General features: G+C 44.7%; 1 protein-coding gene across 1 annotated transcript in view; it reads right to left on the bottom strand.

The window, feature by feature from the left end:
* LOC308298713 (adhesion G protein-coupled receptor L3) overlaps positions 1 to 23280 on the bottom strand; it is a gene marked incomplete at both ends in the record, with an annotated part of 264755 nt that overhangs the window by 176826 nt on the left and 64649 nt on the right. The window lies entirely within an intron of this gene.

Here is a 23280-nt window from a genome sequence, read left to right as displayed (position 1 = left end):
ATCTAATCCTATTTATGGCCTGCCATTAACTGGCAATATATAAAACGTATTTATTCTACAGCAAGGCTATTCACAGCGTAGGTCTCGGAAGGTCAAGGCGGGGTCTGACACAATGATTCATAAGCCACAATTAAAGGGTTCCCTACACCTTAATTAACATTGATTGGCCGCCAGCTAATCAATCGCCCCCGGTGAGAGACAAGCGAAAAGGGCCCCATCTCATTTCGAGCCGGCCTCCTTAATGAGATATGGTCTGACGCGCCGCTCCCATCCCGGTTTTATGGGTTCATGACCCCCGCTCCTCCAGCTACCCACCCACCCCCAACCCCCCCGCCCCCCCGCCTCCAGCCCCACCACGCGACATTCACTCACCCAGATTACGGGGCGAGAACCCCGGTCAGCAAACCTGTCCGAGGGCCTGTCCCATTCCATGAAGAGTTAATTCCTCAGCAGTAAAATGCCAGTCAAATAAATAAGAGGTCGATCCCATGAAGCTGGGAAACAATTATAGCGGCTCCCGTCCTTATCTCGAGATCCCTTCCCTTCCTTTCACTGCCCTTCTCCGGTTTATTCTATTTAGGGGTCGGGGGCTTTGTAATCGGCTAGGGCGACGACCAGAGTTAAGATGGAGTGTCAGATGGAATTAGAAAGCGAGGTCAATCGAAGGGATGTAACTGGTGAGAAGTGGCTATGTGTCGCCCGTGTGTTGACGTGAGCTGGCACGCGAACACACAGACACTCGCGCACGTGTGTGTTCATCTGCATGCACACTTGTGTACAGCAGTGGTTCTCAACATTTTCAGGCCGAGACCCCCAAGATAATCATATTTTAACTGGGGACCCCCCACCCTGACGAGCAGTAAGAGTTGAGGCATTACATTTTGTATAACATGGTTCTATTGTGAAAATAGCAGATCTACATGCTCACAACACCTCGCGTTGCGAGGCGTTGTGACCATGTAGATTGGCTATTTTCACAATTTCTGCCTCTAATATTTGCCAATTTGGCCAATGTTTAATTTGTCATTTCAGAGGTAATAAAAAGTCCTTAAATTGTCACTTTAGAAATGTGTAGATACCCTCTTATACACTTAAACTTTATGTTGTTTTATTTACTGTTGAGTGAAAAAATAATGTTGCACATTATCTGGGGACCCCCCAAAATAATTTGGGGACCCCCCTGGCGACCCACAGGTTGAGAACCACTGCTCTACAGCATAACATGTCAGGTACAGTCCATCTGTGATTTATGGATGCATAACTGATTGATGATTAATTACTCTAGCTATCCTTTAATGCAGCGGTTCAGTCGTATATTTTCGAAAAATGTCACACAGTCTTGAAAAATGTTATCACAAATCTTCTCTTATGACACAACATCCTTTCAGATGGAGGTCTGCGAGCCAAATATCAATCCTTTTTTAATGATTCTTATTAAACAACAGTGCTGGAGGAGTTCTAGAGCAAGGTCTCTTGGGGGATTGGAATCACAGTTCGTAATAACTTCCTCTTGAGGGATTAAACATCAGCATGGGGTGCACTCTTAATCCGGGCCTTAACATCTATCTTGACCCATATTCAAAATCCCTTTAGCAACACTGTGCATTTCGCTCGGCGGATACAGCGGCCGCATCCCGGCTTCCCTTTAGCATGCTGAAGGCGTGCATGTACTGTAGGGTGCAGGGACGAAAATGAAAATAAAAATAAAAAAGGAGGACAAATTACTATTATAAATGAATTAATTGCTAATCAATTGCAGCATAGGAGGGAATCAATAGCGGGAGCCGCTGCTCACACCATGTGCCACTAATACTTTGCAATTACCAATTAGGGGGTAATCAAGATTTCATCAAGCACTTGGCTCTGACGGAGCCCTTTGAACCAAGGGGAGAGGGAAGTGGGTTCGCTAGGAAAGGCTGATTCAAATATGGTAATTAATAATTGGCCCATGTGGCTAGGACACTGTGCCATGGGCGCGGAGTGACAGAGGGCAATCATGAGCCCGTGCCAGGAAAAATATTTGTCTGGTTTCCTGGCAGCTGTAAATCAGTTGGGAATTTAAGAAGTGAAAAGAAAAATGATAATAAAATTGTAAACTGGTAGACAGTAAACTCTGTCCTTTCTCCGAGACAGTTTTTAAAATGTATTTGCAATAATTAGACGGGTAACTATTGGTAAATGGTAAATGGTAAATGGTGCATTTATATAGCGCTTTTATCCAAAGCGCTTTACAGAGATTGTGCATTACATTCACCCATTCACGCACACATTCATACACCTGTGGCGGAGGAAACCATGCAAGGCACCAACCTACTCACCGGGAGCAATTAGGGGTTCAGAGTCTTGCTCAAGGACTCTTCGACATTAACTCAGGGGGAGCCCGGATTCGAACTGGGAACCCTTCGGGAGCCCTTCGTGCTCTAATAACGGTTTCTCTACCCCTGAGCTATTGGTAGGTTGGTAACCCTTCATTACTATGTACCTGGATTCTGAGCGGCGTACAGTATTGTAGTTGCGACCATGGGTTGCATTTAGTATGAAAACCTGCAGATCATGTGCGTGCGTGCGTCACGCCTCTGCCCCATATATGGACATATTATGTCATATTGTATGTGGACATACTGTATGTGGTCTATGACGTCAGACATCTTTCATGTCAGACGTCAGTCATCTCCATATTTGGGAAAATATGGCCACATTTAGTCCAACTTAAACAACCAACCGCGACGCGAGTCACACTTGAAAATGAATTCTGTCCTTGTCCCTTTTATGCCCATATATGGAGATCCCTGATGTCATCAATATAAGCCCATATCTGGGAATGCCCATATATGGACATATTGTGTCATTCTCTGTTGTTTCTGTCATTCCAGTCAGTTGCTATAGAGTCTTTGTACAGTAACAACCAGAGGTTTCTGCGTCTCTCCTCTTCAGTAAACAGAAAATAAATGCTCAAGTCAGATTAGGAAATAAAATCTCATCCAATCAGCAGAGAGAACTCGTGCGATCACAACCAGCAGTTGCTGATAACTGTGAAAGATGACCATCTTTGTTGTTCCCCACCCACACCCCAACAGTCTTGCCCTGCATCGTTGCTCCCCCGTCCCTCCTGTTCCCTGCGTCTGGCGTTTGTTATAACTGGCAGATTACAGCCCAGACTGCCAGCTGACGTGGGAGATGTGGCACAAAGCACCAGAGCTCCATGTAAGCACAAACTGTAATCACTATAATCGCCGGCTGAGCCCAAACCGCTGCCACCGATGACAATAAGTGGGTCGAGTCCTTTCAGTCTGCTTGACCGTCCAGTCAGGGGCGTCACAAGCTCACAGCGCGGCACCGAGTGCCGCGCTGCGAGCTTGTAGATCTGCTATTTTTGAAAAGTCGTGAAAATGTGCGCAAATCTTTGAATATATGTATTTTTAAGTGAACATTTGTAACTCAAATTTTGCTTCTGGGGGGGGGGTCCCTGGAACTAAATAATTTGAGGTGGGGGGGTCCTTCACATGAAAAAGCTTGAGCATCACTGACATGGAAACGTAGGTTTCTTGGCACGCATTTTCACGATTTTTCAAAAATAGCAGATCTACAAGCTCGCAGCGCGGCACTCGGTGCCGCGCTGTGAGCTTGTATATCTGCTATTTTTCAATAGTTAACATTCATGGGGGGCCCGCAGTGAATTCTTGTACCCAGGGCCCAGAATTTGGTGTGACGCCCCTGCGTCCAGTGTCCACACAGAGACAAGAGACGGGAAGAAAAAAGAGAGAGAGAAAAAGAAAGCAAGTCGTGTTTTCTGTGACAGTCAGCAGGATTCACTGCGAGCCCCCCATGGATGTTCTTCATAGGGGGAGGGGTTTAACCCATTTAGACTGGGAACGCATTATTAGTAATGTGCTTTAACTATTGAAAGATAGCAGATATACCAGTAAGACATCCATGTTGATGACATGAGTGTAGACATACTGTGTAGTGATTTTCGTGATTTTAGGGCAAAATCTGTAGGAGCAGTGTCCAAAAATGTGTTTTTACAAATCGGCCTGGAGGTGGCGCTATATGGGAGAGATTCATGTTGATGGGATGAGTGTAGACATACTGTGTACCGATTTGCGTGATTTTAGGGCAAAAATTGTAGGAGCAGTGTCCAAAAATGTGTTTTGCAAGAATCGGCCTCATGGTGGCGCTAGAAGAGGGCCATGTGAGAAATGAGGGGTGGGGTCTCCGCGCCGGCAAGGCGGACGAATAGGTACCGGCCCCGGCTGTCCTGGTCGCTCCTAGCCGGAGTTACGGCATTTTATGTGAGCTGCAGTGTAGGGGGTCCTCCACTGGGGGCGCCACCACTTTTGCATCCGTTCTGGAGCACCAGGAGTCGGTGGTCCCCGGGAATTCCCCGTGAGCAGCCCCGTTGGGGTGGTCATTTGGTCAGTTTAGCACATTTCGTCATTTTTTACATCTGGGGGTCCCCCAGGGACCTGGGGGTCCCTGGAGCTCCGGGGGTCCTGTTGTAGGTTGTAGTTTGGCAGGTAAGGAGTGTGTGTGCAAAATTTGGCATGGATCGGGGCAACGGTTGCGGAGATATGAGCAGGGCAAGAGTGTGACGTGTGAGGTGTGACAGACAGACTGACGGACTGACGGACTCACTCACACTTTGTGCAGGGTTTGATAGTAAATGCGACCTACGGTCGCAACAAGCTCAGAGCGCAGTCTTTGAATATTTCAAATCGTTCTAAGGTTTTTTGAAAAAAAAAACTATGTTTCCCATCTCAAAATATTTAGTTCCAGGGACCCCCCAGAAGCAAAAATTTAGTTACAAATGTTCGCTTAAAAAATACATACAGGTATATTCAAAGATTTGCACACATTTTCACGACTAGCTAAATAATTAAGGCCCCTCCACCTTGGGCCCTACCCTAGTAACTAAGTCCCACTCCCCCCCCCTTGTGACACCACTGGACGGCAGCAGTTGCTGCTGTCCGCACCGGCCCCCGGTAATACAAGAGAATTGGTTTTCACACACACACACACACACAGTGGTGTACGCTTTCAGCACTGGATTGGCTGATTTATATCAGAACAGATAAGTGCCCGCCGTTTGGACGGAAAAGGGACCGGCGCCAATTGAAATAAAAATAAAATAAACGGGTTGTGAGTGAGACAAAATATCCTTGCGGCGCAGACGCCCGTTACTGAGAATCTCCCTCCAGCGTTCAGAGTGGATTCGAGTGATGGCTCGCAGACGACCCCCTCAAGGAAATTTGCCTGGAGTTAGTCAAATAAGACGAGCTGGCATCCTCCTGTGGGGGCCTGGGTGAACTTCTTTCACAGTTCACATTTATAGTCTGAGAGGAATGGCTCCCTGAGCAGCCAATTCTCCATTTGGTTTCACTTATAGGGAACAAACATGTCCTGAGTGCCCCCCCTAGATGTGTGAAAGAATCCCACCCCCCCCTCCCTCTCATCCCTGTACTCTCTCCCCCCTCTCTGCCTCTCCCCCCGTATCCCTCCTCAATCTCTCTCTCTCTCTCTCGATCTATCCCTCTCTTTCTCTCTCTGTGTCCCCCAAGTCCTACAAAGCAGTTTGTTTTTATTAGTTTGCCTCAAGTGGCGAGGCGAGAAAAAGGCAGTGCTGTGTGCTATAGAGACTTGAGTCTTGTCCAACTTCAGCCTGGGTGTGTGTGTGTGTACATATGTGAAAGATTGCTTTCTGTGTGCTGTACATACAGTAGCAGCAGCGTGTGTGTGTGTGTGTGTGTGTGTGTGTGTGTGTGTGTGTGTGTGTGTGTGTGTGTGTGTGTGTGTGTGTGTGTGTGTGTTCGTCTGCGTGCGTGCGTGCGTGGCAGGGGGTCAATGGGATGAGTACACATTGTGTTAGTAGTTTGTATTTCTCTGCGTGGGAGGGGAGGGAGAGAGTGACGGACAGGTCAATATTCTGGGCTCTCTGTTGGGACCCATTAAACTTTAGTGATGTTCTCTGCCGCCCACTGCAGGCCTCATTCATTATGTGTACCAGCTGTGCAACGCACCATCTATCCGTTCTCATTTTGCCCGTCTCTCGCTCTGGCACACAAAGACTAAAAAACATCCAAAATAACAATAATAATAATAATAAATTAAATAAAACAAATGGTCGAGGGCATAAACCTTGTATCTCTATGTTTCAGAGTTGTTTCCTAAATGAATACCCTACTGTTTTTGTACAAAAAACTTGTTGTGGCACAAGAATTGCGAAATAGCCGGTTTACAAGCCAACACTGTCATACAGTGGAAATAGGCTCACCGGTGGTGTGGAATAAATCTGCATAACCTTGAAGAAACAGGTCAGGGAGCTGCAAGATTTCAGGTTTAAATCGTACCAGTGAACGATAGTCGTTGCTCATAATAAAACACTTCATGTCCTAATGCCCTGAAGTTATGCTGATGCATAACCTATGAAAAGTATTACCTAGAGCTTGTGGCTAAATAATAACTACACATTGGAAATACAAGACGGTGTAACATCCTGATCTTGATCAAAACGTCATCGCTGTATAGTTATTATTCAGTCACAAGCTTTTTAATAGTTTTCATTAGTACCGGGGGCACGGTGGCGCAGTCGGTAATGCTGTAACCTCACAGCTAAAAGGTCTTGGGTTCGATTCCCGCAGAGGACGCTGTGGGCGCTGGGGCGTTATCCCTCCTCCGCGTCACAAGTGCCCATACCCTAGGTGGGGTTGGCAAAAGGGCCTTTCTGTGTGGAGTTTGCATCTTCTCCTAGGGTAGGTACCCTCACAAAAAACAAGCGGTAATCCTGGTCTCTATACTGCCTCCCCCTGGCCAGCCATGGCACCTGATGGATGGGAAAGGAACTGGTTGGAATAACGTGTTCCTTTCACACGCTGCGTCCAACCGGGAAGCTCCCCCCTGTTAGGTGAAAAGAAGCAACTTGGCCTCCTCATGCATAGAAGGAAGCATGAGGTCAGTCCATTGTCTCCCCAGGTTGGCAGAGGGAGTGTAGCTCCAAGATTACATTAGATAATTGACACCGGGTGAAAAAATGTGTTACAAAATCATGGGATAAATATTTAGGAAAAAACGAACTACTTATACTGATAAACCCACAGGTAGACTTAACCACTTTCAACCTGGCGTTGCTATTTTTTGCTACTTTTGCGTTACATTGTCAAATGACAAAGCATAAAATAGGGCATTCATTTATGGGAAGAAAAACTAAAAAGATACAAGGTTTCTGCTAGATAGCGACGATATTCAAAACAACGACTGCAGAGAGCTTTAGTGTGGATGATTCATGAAGATAGCAATTATCAGCTTAGGTTCCACCGTAATCTGTTTGTTTGAACACTTCTACACAATAGTTGTTTAATTTAAATATGCTGTCTGTGTCAAGGTTAAAGTTGCTTTAAATAAGACTTGTTTAAGTGTAATTTATCCTCTGTGTACGTCAACATAAACAAATTAACAGCTAAAAGTATCAACCACAATAAGCTGCTATTTCCATGAAATGTCACATGCTGAGTCTGATGCTTGCACATTGTTGGCCTATATGAAAAACCAATACAAAACAACATTTTATATGAGTGAACAACAAATATGAGTTAACTCGTTTCATTATTTGCTTTTTTGATTAATTTCAGTAATATTATAGAGATTGATATCCTTATCATTTATAAAATGCATCACCATAACTGCAACACACTATAGGGGATAAAGTGTGATGCAATTTGTAAGGACTGGAGAATTTGAAACCATCGGACAAAGACATGGCCCATATAGCAGATAGACATAGCAAAGTTTCCTCAAGGTTATGGAGATGCATTGCACACCACCAGGTATCATCAGCCTACGCACATATACAGATACATATCGTCACTGTCGGGCAGAAAACTCGTATCTCCAAGTTTCAAATGTGTAAATTTTTTCGCAAAGTAAAGCCCTTTTTTTTCACCATACAAGGCCGTCGCACAAAAGTAGTGAAAACAGCAGATCTACAAGCACTCAACGCCTCGCGGTGCGAGGCGTTGTGTGCTTGTAGATCGGCTGTTTTCACTAGTTTAAATCCTTTTTAAAAGGATAAATGCACGGTTTTGGACATATAAGGTTTCCACCCGACAAGGACGATATATAGTCCAACATCAACCTACACACATATACAATAGATGCATAATCCAGTCAATACATTAATGTGGATGGACACACACACACACACACACAAAATTGATTAAAAGAAAAATATCACTGAAATCCCTAGTCTTCATCACCGTGGAGCCGCTGACATGTTTTCATTATCCATTTGTACCCAAGCGGCACAAAGGGAGGCTCAATGAAGATTAAAAAGCCAAGAAACAGATAGATGGGGAATGAATGTAAACAACATAAATATAAGAGTTGAGTGTGGGCGTGCCGCTGAGGATTTAAAGTGCACTGCTGAAGGCGCTCCCCGTTCTCAAGTGCTTAAGCTCCCGTGGCGCGCGCACATGTGCAAGTGCGCACGCACAAACACGCACACATTCCTTAGCCCATGAATGATTCATGTGGATTGTCACCGCGCCGAGATCACGATGATTGCATATTAAAGATGACAATATAAGCTATCGCTGACTCAGCGGTTTGGGGATGGAATCGGCTAAACGGCGGAAAAGCGCAGTTGCAAACACGTCGAGTGGCGTCTAATGATTATGCAGACGCTGTACAGTACATGCGAGCAAACCTGATCTGCCTTCCTTTTTTTCCCTACGGGATCAGATACTGTATGTGGAACGAGGGGGCACAAATGCAGACATGACTACCCCCTTCTGACAGAAAAATCACACCCGTGTGAACTGAGCGGTGGTTCTCCCCCCCCCCCCCCCGTGTGTGTGTGTGTGTGTGTGTGTGTGTGTGTGTGTGTGTGTGTGTGTGTGTGTGTGGGTGGCCTGGACAACAGCGCCCCTCCCTTAACATGTGTGGACAGAAAAGGTACTACACAGGCTTGAGGCTACATACAGACCCACATACAAACCCACATACAAACAAACTAACAAACAAACATACCTACACACACGGCCACGCTATGGAGACGGTGTGACCACCGCTCAAAAATGGAGTGTGTTTGACTTTGAATGACACCGCACATGCAGATGCTTAGGAAAAGAGCAAGAGGCTCATTAGAAACGGTCAGACTAAGGTCACAGAACGCGGTCCCTGACCGGTTCCCTTTGATTACATAAATAGCTGCAGCTTGGACCCACTTTTTTTATTCCTTTCCTCCAAGTATAATCCCTCTTAGACATCAACACAGATTAGTGGCTTTCATAGCCGTTTTCGCTATACACAAAACCCCATCTCTCCAGTGTTGTATTTAGAAGATAAGCTGCATTTCATCCTGAGGCAACGGCACGTCAAACAAAGCAAAGAACGACAAGAACATAAAGTGGACTGGAGTAGTCGTTTAGACCACATTGAGTTCTTGAGTGTTTGCATTCTTCTGCTTCAGACCTTCTGGACGGACGGCAACATATGGAGCTGTGCAACGGGGACTTTGGTCATGGCAAAAGTCCAAGACATTGAAGTCGAGGAAACGCTTCAGACTGATAAACATATGCATTTTCTTCCTCGCTCCTCTGTGCTTGGAAGAGTGGGCACTTTCTCCAAGGCGATGACTGAAACCATATTTTGGAATGGAACACAGGGATTGGCCTGGTTTATAGCTCAACATGATGGATGAGACAAATATAGCCGATACTCTAAACATTTCTCCCTCTCTCTGAATTGTTCCATTTGTGCAGTTCTCCGGCTTATTGAGTCCTGCAGGACGTATGGCTCGTGATTGGTTTTATGGTCTGTGTGTCTTTGTGTATTTTATACCATCACTAAGTAAACCCTCCAAAGGAGTCCCCGGGAACACACGATAGCCATCTCTAGACTTTTTGAACTCACGATGAACTTTTAGAGTCAAGTCTAAACTTCGAGGCTACGTGTTCAGCAACGATGACAAGAAACTATAAGACATGGTAAAAAACTGTTTCATGCATAGCATAGACATTCACTTTGGGGATTAACTTGGAGTATCTCAAACCCTTCAGGCTATAGGTCTGTCAGGGAAACCTTGATATGAAGAAAGATGAAAGAACGGCACCACAGGGGATGCATAGTACACGTTCACTAAACAGAACCTGAATACCAATATGCACACACTCTTTTATACCAGGTATTGTATACTACATGGCAACGGCAAAAGGTTCAAGAATATTAACTCATTCCCAGCCAATTCTTATTTTCTAGGTAGTCCCAGCCAGCCAGATCATCTTTCATCATATTTCTGATCATATTCCATCACATTCTGTTAACACCTGTGCAGTCAAATATCTGTACGTATTGAATTAATCCCTCTGCACAGGTGTTAACAGAACGTGATAAAAGATGATGAAAGATGATCTGGCTGATTGGGACTTCCTAGAAAATATGATAAAATAATATTTGGCTGGGAATGACGGGAATGACAAAAAAAAAAGCTTTTTCTTTCTTTTTTGGAATTAAACAGAAAAATTGCCATAATGAATGTGTATGGGACATACGACATACGCTTTCGATGCGGAAGCGTCTATCTTTGGATTGGATTGGATGATACTATAATAAAAACTACATTATGAGAATATAATTACGGTTCAGTCCTTCACCCTTCAAATTCTCTAAAAAACAAACTATTTAAAGAGAGTAGAACTCTCACATAATGACTAATCTTTCTGGACATGTGCCAGCCAGGGTCATTCACTTGATCCTTCATATAATCAGTACTAAGTAAAGAGATTATTGAGTCTCTTGGCCATAAGCTAGTATTCTTGTCTTTTGAAAACAGCCAGCAGCTTCCAAGAGCTTTATTTTCTAACGGGCAATGATAAACTCATCAAAATAACACCCGTCTCATAATACACAGTGTTCATTATAAATACTCAGGATTTAACTGCAGGTTTACTTTATTTACTAGCATCAACCTCGAGAGATTTGCCTTTAAAAGAAACTGTGCTTCTCATTAAGACAGCAAGTGGCACTATTTTGTTTAGACTTCATAATCATTTTGACTTCAGAAAACATTTATTTTCAATGTCCAGAGTGCTGGAGTTGTCTGTATTAAAAACAATCTCCACTACCCACACATACTGTACACAGTGTACACAAACACACAGGATCATCTGCAGCCGAATGCAACCCCATAGCCAGCCTTCAAACTCCCATAAATAATGTATTATTGACACCCTATTTTCGTTCTCAGTCCTCCGACTAAACCAAATCTACAGCACCACTATTGTTTATAGGAATAATGTTGCCTTTTAGATTCAAATTACTATCGTTTCCCCAGTGCCGCGGCAATAATTAGAAAGCGAGCAAGCTCGAACACAGGGCCATATGTAAATGATGCCGTCTTACATGCACAGCGATAGGATTCATAGCATGATATACACGCTACCCTGCTAATTAAAACATAGGCATGAGGAGAAGTCCTGTCAATATATCCACTCAGGACTCTCCCCACATTATGAATGAGATATTCATTCAAGACAATAGAGCGTAGATTACTCTCAGGGGGGAGTGGGGCTGATAGCGGAGAATCTGTAAGATATACGTGCCAATCATTTCCTCTGGGGCGGTTGTTTCCCTGGTTTTTGATAGGTGATGAATGTGGAAGATGTCTCATGAGGTGACTGCCCTATCTCACGCCCTGTGACAGTTTAAATAGTGTAATCCACAAACTATTAATTTGACCATTCTGAACTGGGGTATGTTTAGTTCGGAAGGGGATACAGCCTCATGTGCACTAGAGGGCTGTCCAATACTGTCTCCGAACACCAACACCAAACTTTTCGTCTGAAAGTTTCCGACTTTCCGTCTTGCAGCTTTCCGAACTGTAATTTGGGGTAATGCTTTTCAGAAGTTGCGAGTGACGTAATTTTATAGTTGAACCTGACCTTTCCGACGAAAGGTTCGGTGGTCGGAGACAGTATGGATATTCTGTACTTATCCATTCATAACTGATTGAAAGCTTAAATCTTGGGGCGACTGCTGGCCCCAGGCTGGTCCAGGCGCATACCACTTAGGCATTGCCACATAGGCATGGACGCCTGGTGGCGTCGCTGGTTCGATTCCCGATCCGGACAACCTTTGCCGCGTGTCACTCCCATCTCTCCCCCCATTTCCTGTCAGTTTACTGTCCTAATAAAGGTATAAAAGCAAAAAAATAAATAACAAAGCTTAAATCTTACAATATGCATTATCTTTCAAACAGTAACCGTCATTGACAACTGAATTCCCCCCCAGGATAAATACATAATTGGTCTATACATCTGTTAGGCTGTAGGCATCAATGCCCTCCATTAATGCCGTGACTACAATGGTTCAGCTTAAAACTGGTGGAAACGTGGGCCGGTTTGCTAGACAGCACCACAGGTTCCAAGAGTCCTGAATGGAACCGGTGCTGCATGGAACAAAAGTTATTTTGGTGGAAAAAGGGGCCTCTCTGTTGAATACTGTCTGGAGCACCAAACAAGCTGCAACCATTGCATTTTGCAATGACTTCCTTATCCATTGTCCAAATGCTCGGGACAAGCCAGCTTGTCCCCCCGAGCAGTCGCTGTGCACTCTGAGTGCTCCCTCTCTCAAAATGTTCCAACGGCAACAATGTCATTGTCCTTACAAAAATGCTGTGTTTATAACTTTTTGGTTTGCTTAGTGTTTTGATTCTGATCACCTATATGTACCTAATAATAGGTTAGATGCTAAATACACGCTGGTGATTTTGCATCATTTATTCATTACACCCCATTGTTAATCAGGGACATGTAGATAAATGTTTAAAATAGTCAAATGAAAGTTAAATGACACTTTCAGGTTTATAATAACTCTCCAGTATTTAATATAATAATAACCATTTAGAAAAACACAATTAATAAAGAATATATATTATGCAAATTATTTAAACACGCACGTGCAGAGAATAAATCTAACCCGCTGACATGGGAATAAACCACGGGTGCAAAACAAGGCTCTTCAGTTAAAACGGAATCATTTAAATATCTGTCAGGGAGGACGAGCTTTTAATTCCTGTGTGTGTCTCATGTAAATTTCTGTCACCCCCACAGTGTCTCTCCAGGTGCCTACAAATAAGGGAGATGGGGCGGGATTGAAACGTGCAATCTCCCCACGAATCGATTTATTTGGTAGCGGAGGGCTCATTCACTTGGGCCTGCCTGTCCGATGATTTACGATTTGCAGGATGAATTTTTCTATTCTTGCCGATAAATGATGCGGCTCCCCTATCATCCTGCCGACGCTTGATTTATCCCGCCAGGCCTGTGGGACCGTCACATGGCGGCCCCAGTCTAAAGCTGAGCCGCATTCCAGCGAGACACTGTAAAGGTGGGGATTGCATTGTGTTTTTCATAAGCGGGGTCAGATGAATGTATTAGCGTGTCACGTCTCCGGGGGAAACGATAATTTGACATGCAAGGTGTGAAGTGGTTTCTGTTTTCTTTTTCTTTTCCCGGGCCGCTCACGTGTGTGTGTGCCTGCGCATGTATCATGGCATTCCGACTAAAATTGACTGCTGCGTGTTATGTGTGGTCACCAGTGTAGCCGCAGGTGCACACGCACGCTTTCAATATACTCTTCTAACAGGCACCGAGGAATCCATCTTGGGAGTGTTCCATTGAAGGTCCCCAGGGATGCTGACCGGGGCCAGCTTTCTGAAAACCCTTCCCGTTGAGATGCTAAGCCCATCTCAAGAGCTCCTCTTCAAGCCCCGAGATTCCACAGCTATAGACACTCAATGGTGGCACCACTGTGACAGGCTTCACAATGAGGCAGGGGAGGCGGGGGGGATAGGAGAGATACAGAAATGCCATTCGTTTGACTTTTTCAAAGCATCAAGTCGTGTTTGTTACGCACAAAAGGGCGAGCGACTGCCGCCGCTCGGAGTCGAGGGAGCGCTGTGGGGATGCGCTGTGACAACACAAAGATTCTAATCCCGGCCCCGGGGCTATTATTCCAAGCAGGTCCATCCCCGCACTGGCAGTTTTGAAGGGAATCCGGACAAAGATTCATCTACTGCATCATTCACAGATGAAAAAAAAGAAGAAAAAAAACTGAAAAACACCGGTATTATTATATTAAACTGTACCCGATAGTTGTGAACAGAAAGAAAATCTCTAAAGCCATTATATCATTATAGTGCGCCAACCCCGGCCCTCAGCCTGCCATGTTGTTCTCTCTCACACACACACACACGCACGCACGCACGCACGCACGCAAACACACACACACACACACACACACACACACACACACACACACACACACACACACACACACACACACACACACACACACACACACACACACACACACACACACACACACACACACACACACACACACACACAGCGCACGCACGCAGGCACGCACACACACACAAGCGTGCGTGTAGTGCCTTTAAGCTCAGATTTTTCATTTCCAGTTGCTGTCGCCATGGTAACTCCCAATGTCCGACTTGGGCGTGTGTGTACTTCCAGCACTTTCCTCTTTCAAAGGCCTCCCCACAACCAGCAAGCCACCGCACAAAAACGCATTCCTTCACCGACAGTCACCCCGAGAAGCTGGCTTTTAGTGGCTCTTTAGCAGCTAATTACTTTGTGCCAACAAAGAGGAAGATGGAAGCCATTTCTAATAACACCCCCACTAATAGTATATCTGTATGAGCCACAGGGGGGGGAAAAGAAATCCCTTTGGCGTTGCCCTCTCATAATTCTTAAAGAGAAATTGCACAATAAAAAGCAAACGTTTAAGTATTTCTTTCTTCCCTTTCTTTCTTTTTCAAGCAGCCACTTGAAAAGCCCCCCAGATTTATGTGCTCGCGTCAAACGCTCTCCAGACTCTCAAAATGGCTGCCTTTGTTATCGTGACGGGAAGGCCTTATACTTCTCTTGGCAAAAGCCACCGAGCAACAATCAAATATTCCCGTGTTGACAGATCGATGGGAGCCACCTCCTGACCTCCCTCATTCACATCTCAATAATGAAAGGCGAGAGAGGAGGGGGGCTACAACTAACCTTGGTGTTCGATACAGAGAGGGGGGGTCAGGCCATCAATAGCTCGGCAAGGGTCCAGCCCCGCATTGGCATGCTGGAAATCACCTCGGGTCTTAAGGAACTGCCTGCGAGGGATCCGTGGTCGGGATTAAAAGCTTGGGCCAGCCCGAGCGCGGCTGTCTCCCGGCCGTCGATTTACCCAAGGGTCCCTCACTCACCGTGCGTACCTTTAGTGTGAGGGGAAAGTAATTCACTGACCATGAAGGTCTTAATTCACCCAACAAGACGCGCTTGTTATGTGCGTGTGTGTGTGTGTGTGTGTGTGTGTGTGTGTGTGTGTGTGTGTGTGTGTGTGTGTGTGCTGTGGAAAAGGCTTTAAAGGAACTTGAGAGGGCTGGATTAGGTGCAGTGGCATTTTCCGGTAACCAATTAAAATATGGATTAATTTATTAATTTCGTATTTAATATATATATATATATATATATATATATATATATATATATAATCTATATTGTATTTTTTAAGTGGTGGCTTTGCTGTACGGTAGCCTACTGTGAGTTGGCCAAAAGCAGCTGCAAAAAGTTGCTTCAGGCAGAGGACTGAAATTAATCATTGTCATTACAATGAGCAAAAAAACATAACTTTTTTTACTTGTGTTCTATGTTCAAGAATATATAACACTTCATCATGTGCATGCTAAAATGTCCTCATAGTTCAACATTTCTCTGCAGCTTTACTTGGGAAATAGGCGATCGATCTTCAAGCTCACAACACGTTGCGCCGCAACGCGTCGGGAGCTTGTAGATCGCTGTATCTTCGCAGAACAACACTGGCATACGGTGTGTATGAATAAGCCTGGGTTATTTTTCAGAATTTTAAACTACAATGGCCAACCCCAAAATAGGGACGGCAGGGTTAATGCGGTTAACCCATTTGATGTGGTTAACACCATTGAAAAATAGCAGATATACAAGCTCACAGCGCGGCACCGAGTGCCGCGCTGCGAGCTTGTACATCTGCTATTTTTGAAAACGCCGTGAAAATGTGTGCACATTTTTGAATACCAGTATATGTATTTTTAAAGCGAACGTTTGTAACACAAATTTTGCTTCTGGGTGGTCCCTGGAACTAAATATTTTGAGATGGGGGTCCGTGGCCAAATACATATCATTTTGGGGGTCCTTCACGTGAAAACGTTTGAGAACCACTGACATAGAAACATAGGCACTCGGTGCCGCGCTGTGAGCTTGTATATCTGCTATTTTTCAATAGTTAAAGCATAAAATAACCAGTAAGACTCCCTAATCGGGAGATAAGCGACCGTCAGGTCGCAGCGTGATTTTAGGCCAAAATGTGTAGGAGCAGTGTCCAAAAATGTGTTTGAAAAGATTGGCCTGATGGTGGCGCTATATGGGACAGATTCATGTTGATGTGAGTGTAGACATACTGTGTACCGATTTGCGTGATTTTAGGGCAAAATCTGTAGGAGCAGTGTCCAAAAATGTGTTTGAAAAAATCGGCCTGATGGTGGCGCTATGTGGGACAGATCCATGTTGATGACATGGGTGTAGACATACTGTGTAGCGATTTGCGTGATTTTAGGGCAAAATCTGTAGGAGTAGTGTCCAAAAATGTGTTTGAAAAAATGGGCCTGAAGGTGGCGCTAAATGGGACAGATCCATGTGGATGACATGAGTGTAGAGCAAGTGTGTACCGATTTGCGTGATTTTAGGGCAAAATCTGTAGGAGTAGTGTTCAAAAATGTGTTTGAAAAAATCGGCCTGAAGGTGGCGCTAGAAGAGGGCCATGTGAGAATTGATGGGTGGAGGTTGTGGTTTGGCAGGCAAGGAGTGTGTGTGCAAAATCTGGCATGGATCGGAGCAACGGTTGCAGAGATATGAGCAGGGCAAAAGTGTGACGTGTGACGTGTGACAGACTGACTGACAGACTGACTGACGGACACCTGGTCGAGGTTTTGACAGTAACTGCGACCTAACGGTCGCAATAATACGCAATAATGCGTACCCGGTCTAAATGGCTCAAATATGATTAATTACATGAAAAAATAATATATGTATTCGCAGCTTTGACAGAGCAGAGAGGTTGAAGGGAGGTGAACAACTAAGGACAAGGGAAGCGGTGACGGTGACAGAGCTCTCTTGCTTCTCTCTCTCTCTCTCTCCTGCTGCGCTGGCACAGGTGACAAGGCGGCTCTTGTATCGTTGTTGCTCACCCCATGCAGCAGCAATGCCCCGTCAAATTTGTCAAGCGTGGCCAGGGTGTCCTTTTAACCCTCCCCCCAATACAGAGAATGCCTCTCGAGATACCGCTCAAGCACTGGAAGGATGATGAGAGTGCAAAATGTGCGGGGGATAAAAAAGAACAGAGTCTGTCATTATGTCTCGGTGGTTTTCGCTCGGTTTGTTTCGTGACATTACTGTTACATATACTGTATTTAGCATGTCGTCGTTGTCGGGTGAAAACCTTGTATGTCCAAAACCGTTCGTTTTGCATTTTTCATTTTAAAAATGATTTAAACTAGTGAAAACAGCCGATCTACAAGCACACAACGCCTCGCGGTGCGAGGCGTTGTGTGCTTGTAGATCAGCTGTTTTCACTACTTTTGTGCGATGCCCTTGTATGATGAGGCAGGGCTTTACTTTGTGAAAGAACATACAAATGTGAAACTTGGAGATACGAGGTTTCCACCCGACAATGACGATATCCTTCAATATGAATACACTGGGAGATTATTTTTGTAGAGCGGTTACAGTGTGCACAGCACGTTATAGCTTTAATTTGTGCCGTTATTGTACGCGTGCAATCAAGTGCAACCAAATATGTTTTGTTCTCGCTAAATCTCTAGCCAGCCTCCTATCCCAGGATGCATTGCATTTGAACACCTGAGCTCAAGGTGAGAACTTGAGCTAGAGCGGCAGTTCTCAAAGTAGGGTCCAGGGACTCCCTGGGTTCCTTTAGGTCAGGGGTCTTCAACGTTTTCAGGCCGAGGACCCCTTAGTTGAGAGAGAGATGAGGCAGGGACCCCCCACAACCTTTTCATAGATTCCATAGTTTCATTGTTTGACAGTCACAGCACAATATTATTTTGGATTCATGTCAATTTGTGTTTTCAGATATGTAACCACTTGAACCGTCAATACTTAACTTGACCTTTCACTCTGTCCTTAGTCTACTATTTTTCCCCTCTACACCAAACCTTTTTGACGAAAATAGCCGATCTACAAGCTCACAACGGTTCCCCGCTCGATCTGGTGCTCCCCCAGAGGTGTCAAAGTGTCCTTGAGCAAGACACTGAACCCCTAATTGCTTGTGATGAGCAGGTTGGTGCTGTGTAAGGTTTCCTACGCCATCGGTGTATGAATGACTGTGAATGAGTGAATGTAATGCACATTGTAAAGCGCCATGGAAAAAGGCGCTATATAAATGCACCATTTAGGGTTAGGGTTATGACTCGTTGTAGATCAGCTACTTTAGCAATTTTTGACATATTTCTTGTAAATAAATAATATTTTATCCCTGCTGCTGATTATTTTAATTTTTTTTAACATGGTGTTTTTATCAGGATGGGAGACAATTATTGTAGTGCTAAGCACACCCAGTGACTGCACTTTGCAACGGAACAGAAGGTGATAAACGTCTATGTAAACACCCAAATTTGAGTGTTTTAGAGATATTTGTTGAGACTCCCACCCATCTTCAAACCGGGACGATCCCGGCCAGACCGGGACGTCTGGTCACCACATTCTAGCAGTATCTAGTAGTCTAGTCGTTTTCTTTGTTGTGGCCTATATTATGGTCTGTTGGGGGGAATGCAGAGTGAAGATGATGATGAGTGAAGCCAAGGCCGTAGCTCTGCAGTTGGAGTTAACATATCGTTGTTGTTGGGTGAAAACCTTGAATGTCCAAAACCGTTTGTTTTGTATTTATCATTTTTTTAAATTATTTAAAGTGAAAACAGCCGATCTACAAGCACACAACGCCTCGCACCGCGAGGCGTTGTGTGCTTGTAGATCACTACTTTGGTGCGGCAGCCTTGTTTGATGAAGCAGGGCTTTACTTCGCGGAAAAACAAACACATTTGAATCTTGGAGATACCAGGTCTTGGCCCGACAGTGATGATATTTTCTGTATTTTCTTTTCCTTTCTCTAATAATAAATAAAAGTAACCGTTTTGGACATACAAGGTTTCCGCCCGACTGCAAACAAATTGCCAGTGGGGACACGGAGAACATTCCTCCACAGATTAATCGCCCCCCTCCACACACACACACACACACACACACACACACACACAAAACAACGCTTCTTGGTCAGTCCTTTGTAGCCGTATGCCATTAAGCTCCACAACCAAGCCTGGTCGAGGTCACGGTCAAGGTGATCTTTGTTGTTACGTGTCGTGTACTGTATGTCTTTTGAACAGGTACACAAGGGCAGCACTGCTTTTTGTTCAGCTCCTCAGACATGGTAGCAACATTAAACGGCAAAATGATTTGGAAAAAATCCATCCATCTATCTATCCATCGATCATATTGTGCGTGCGTGTCTGTGTACAATACAATAGCAGCAGTACACCCAATGTTCCCATCTAATATATCACCCCCATATGACCCCCATATCTGTCTGGCTGGCTGACACTGTACATATATCAGCCTCATATCCATTGGTAATATTCTGAACTCTGAACGCATATATCCATTCAGAGGTAATAGATGTATGTTCAAATTTACGGGTTACAGATCGCACATTATATTTACTATGTACTATTGAGCGCAGAGAGCTAGTTAAGCGAAGATACGCATCAATGGCATGGAACCATCCGTTAGTTGTCTCCGGAAAATACATATTGAAAGTATATATCGAATGTATATATACTGTAACAATCTAATGTAGAACACATAATTGACTTAATCTTGCTCATGTAGGTTAATTGAATAATCGAGCAGCAGCATTGAGGAGGGGATATTTATTATTACTAAACAAAACAAAAAATTCTAATTTTACAATTCGACAAAATCGTTAAGTCTGATTAACAACTTAATCCTGTATTATACTTTGTTGTATGATGATGGTGTACAAAAATAGGTCAAATAGCCGACGCAGAAGCTCACAGCATGTCCCGATGCAATGCACTGTCAGCTTGTAGATCTACTATTAACGATTCACAAATCGTGGCAAAAGACTAAAACAACGTGATATCATTTTGAAAGGAGCCCACAAACGTATGACAGCAACCACCCAACCACGTAAGAAATTACACACACCTGCAACAAGACTGGACAAGATAACCAGGCCTTTTGTCCGGCTGCACAGGACAGCTCTGTCCTCTGGTATTCATAAGACTTATGACACTGGGGGGACAGGAACCCGCAAACCCACAAGTCACGACAGCAACACCCCAACCACTTGAGGAGAAATTACACGCATCTGCAGAACAAGGAGATTTGACAAGATAACAAGGCCTTTTTGTCCAGCCGCACAGGGACTTTCTGTCCTCCGGCATTCATAAAACCTTTAACACCGAGATGAAAACAGCCCCACGGTCAAACAGCGGCGGCGGCCCACGGGCCAACATGCCTAATCTTTGCTGTCAAAACAAAATTCATGGCCCTACCACGCACCTAATCAGACACCACAAGATGTCCCGGCCACGCCGCTGTAAATAACAATATTAGGGAGCCGCGGACACAGCGTTAATTCTGCTGCCTTCCCAAGGTGACATGGGAGGAAAATCTGATAGAGTGGCAACGGCGTCGTCTGGGTAATAGGAAGTGGCTGTGGTGGCCGGTTAAATGCAAGCATCTCTTTATCTCCAACTCCAACACATCCGTCTCGGGCCGGCTTCGTGATTCTAAAACGCTGCCTCCCTCTCTCTTACTCTCTGCCTGCCACCTTCCTCTTCCCAGATAAGGACTGCTATGGGAGACACATTTGTATTGTATTCTTTCTATTCTTTTCTTTTTTTTATTCATTTAGAGTTGCGGTTTTGCCTGTTGTTTTTGTTCTGCATGCCTTATTGGGTGGTGTGCTTAACCTCCTCCCTCCCACCACCACCACCACCACATCCAGTCCGGCACGCGGAACAATATTGGCATTCTTTGTGTTTTTTCAAAGCAACGCTGCAGGGTGAGCAGCGATTTGATGAGGCAGCGGTTCAAACGCACTGTACAGTCTCTCAGACAAGTCTCGAGATAGCAAACAGCATTCTCTGGATTAGGCTCCAGCTCATTTTTCATTCTCTGGACTACACTTTCGAATAAACGGTTTCTATCGGCTCGAAAAGACCTGCGTATCTGAAAGCCACAATGTCAAACGAAAAACACTGCGCATCCCCGTGCCTCTACACACTCCTCAGTAGGCATACAGTACTGCATAACAGTGGTTCTCAAAGTGGATTCCAGGGACTCCTGTGGGTTCCTTTAGGCGGGGTCTAAATTTACCCTTTCAAGTCTGTAACTCTGAGTGTACAAATGGAACCAAATGAACCCTAACGGGTCCATTTGGTTCCATTTGTACACTGTCAGAGTTAAGGGGAGACCTTGAAATTTGAGAGTTTGAGAAACACTGTTGTATGTGAAACCACACGCTGCCCTTCTTTCAGGCAGCATAATGCATTGATTCAACACATCACACATTCATCAAATCATATAAGATTTGATGAATAATATCAAGCTATTCATCTAATGTTTTTTTTTTTGTTATCAATTATAAGCTATTCATCTAATGTTTATATCAGATTGAGAGATGCTGTATGGTTCTTTCTGTGATATCTGCTGCTCTCTAGTATCACGTTCAGTACTAGGGCTGTAACCAGCCACAGGAAACTACAACATTACGTCATTCGCCACGGTGAAGGGCTCTCACTGCATGCGAACCCCCGACATCTCTCCTCTGTTTTTACCTTCAGACATCTCCCCATCACCCCGTTCACTGATTGGTTGATCTTGACCAATCAGTGTGCCCCCTGGTTTCAGAGGCACAGAGTCGTGGCGATAGGACTTCACCGTGGGTCTGTGACTATGATTCAAGAGAATCATAGTCTTTGGAAATTGGAAAGCTTAAAAAATTAAAAGCTATAAAAAACGGATTTTTGGAAACTACAGCTGCACATTTGCCAAAGACCCTAAACCAGTGGTTCTCAAAGCGGATTCCAGGGACTCTGTGGGTTACTTTAGAGGGGTCTAAATGGACCCGTACAAGTCTGTAACTCTGACAGTGTACAAATGGAACCAAATGGACCCTAACGGGTCCATTTGGTTCCATTTGTACACAGTCAGAGTTAAGGGGAGACCATGAAATTTGAACGTTTGAGAACCACAGCCCTAAACACAGACACACACACACACACACACACACACACACACACAGACACACACACACACACACACACACACACACATACACGCAGGCACGCACGCACGCAGGCACGCACGCACGCACCCACGCACACACAGATCGTGACACATTTTTATCATTCCAGGACTCGGCCAGGCGTCAACAAGCTCTTCCACCACCAGCAGCAGCAGCAGCAGTCAAACCCCACCCTTGTGGAGGAGGGCCACGGTCCAGTGGCTGAGGAGGCCATTGATGGAATTAACACTCATGAATAACAATGCGGCACGGAGGGGAAGTGAGCGCTCTCCCACTGTGCCATATTGACATGCTCTCCCCGGTCAGAAAATAGCCCCGCATAATTAGCTTTCACAACCAAGTACGGGGGGGACCGAGAGGCGAGGGCCACTCCAGGCGCCGACGAAACCCCGGAGAGAGAACGGGGCGTGCTGCTGAATTTCAGTGGTGGAAAAAAAAGGACTCACATTTTGTACTTAGTGCCCTGTAGATGGGCACTCCGTTACAAGTAAATGTCCGGAATTCAAAATGTACTTGAGTAAAAGTACGAAGGTATTCGCACTTAAAGTACCAAAATCAAAAGTAAGAAATGTTTGAAAATAGCAGATCTACAAGCTCACAACGCGTCGCATTTCGTCTATTTTCAAATAGCCAAGGTATAAAATAGGCCTAAAGTGGGTTAATGTGTGTTTTATAATATTATAATTTACACCTGCAAAGTAACTAGTAACTAAAGTTTTCAAATAAATGTAGTGGAGTGAAAGTACAATATTTGAATCCAAGATGTAGAGGAGTAGAAGTAAAAGTATTGGAAATTGGAAATACTCAAGTAAAGTACAAATACCGCAACACTGTACTTAAATA

Source organism: Nannobrachium achirus, assembly GCF_963921795.1.
Source record: "Nannobrachium achirus genome assembly, chromosome: 14".
In the NCBI taxonomy this organism is placed as follows: Eukaryota; Metazoa; Chordata; class Actinopteri; order Myctophiformes; family Myctophidae; genus Nannobrachium; species Nannobrachium achirus.
Note: the sequence above shows the minus strand (reverse complement) of the source record. Positions and strands in the feature narration are given on the sequence as shown.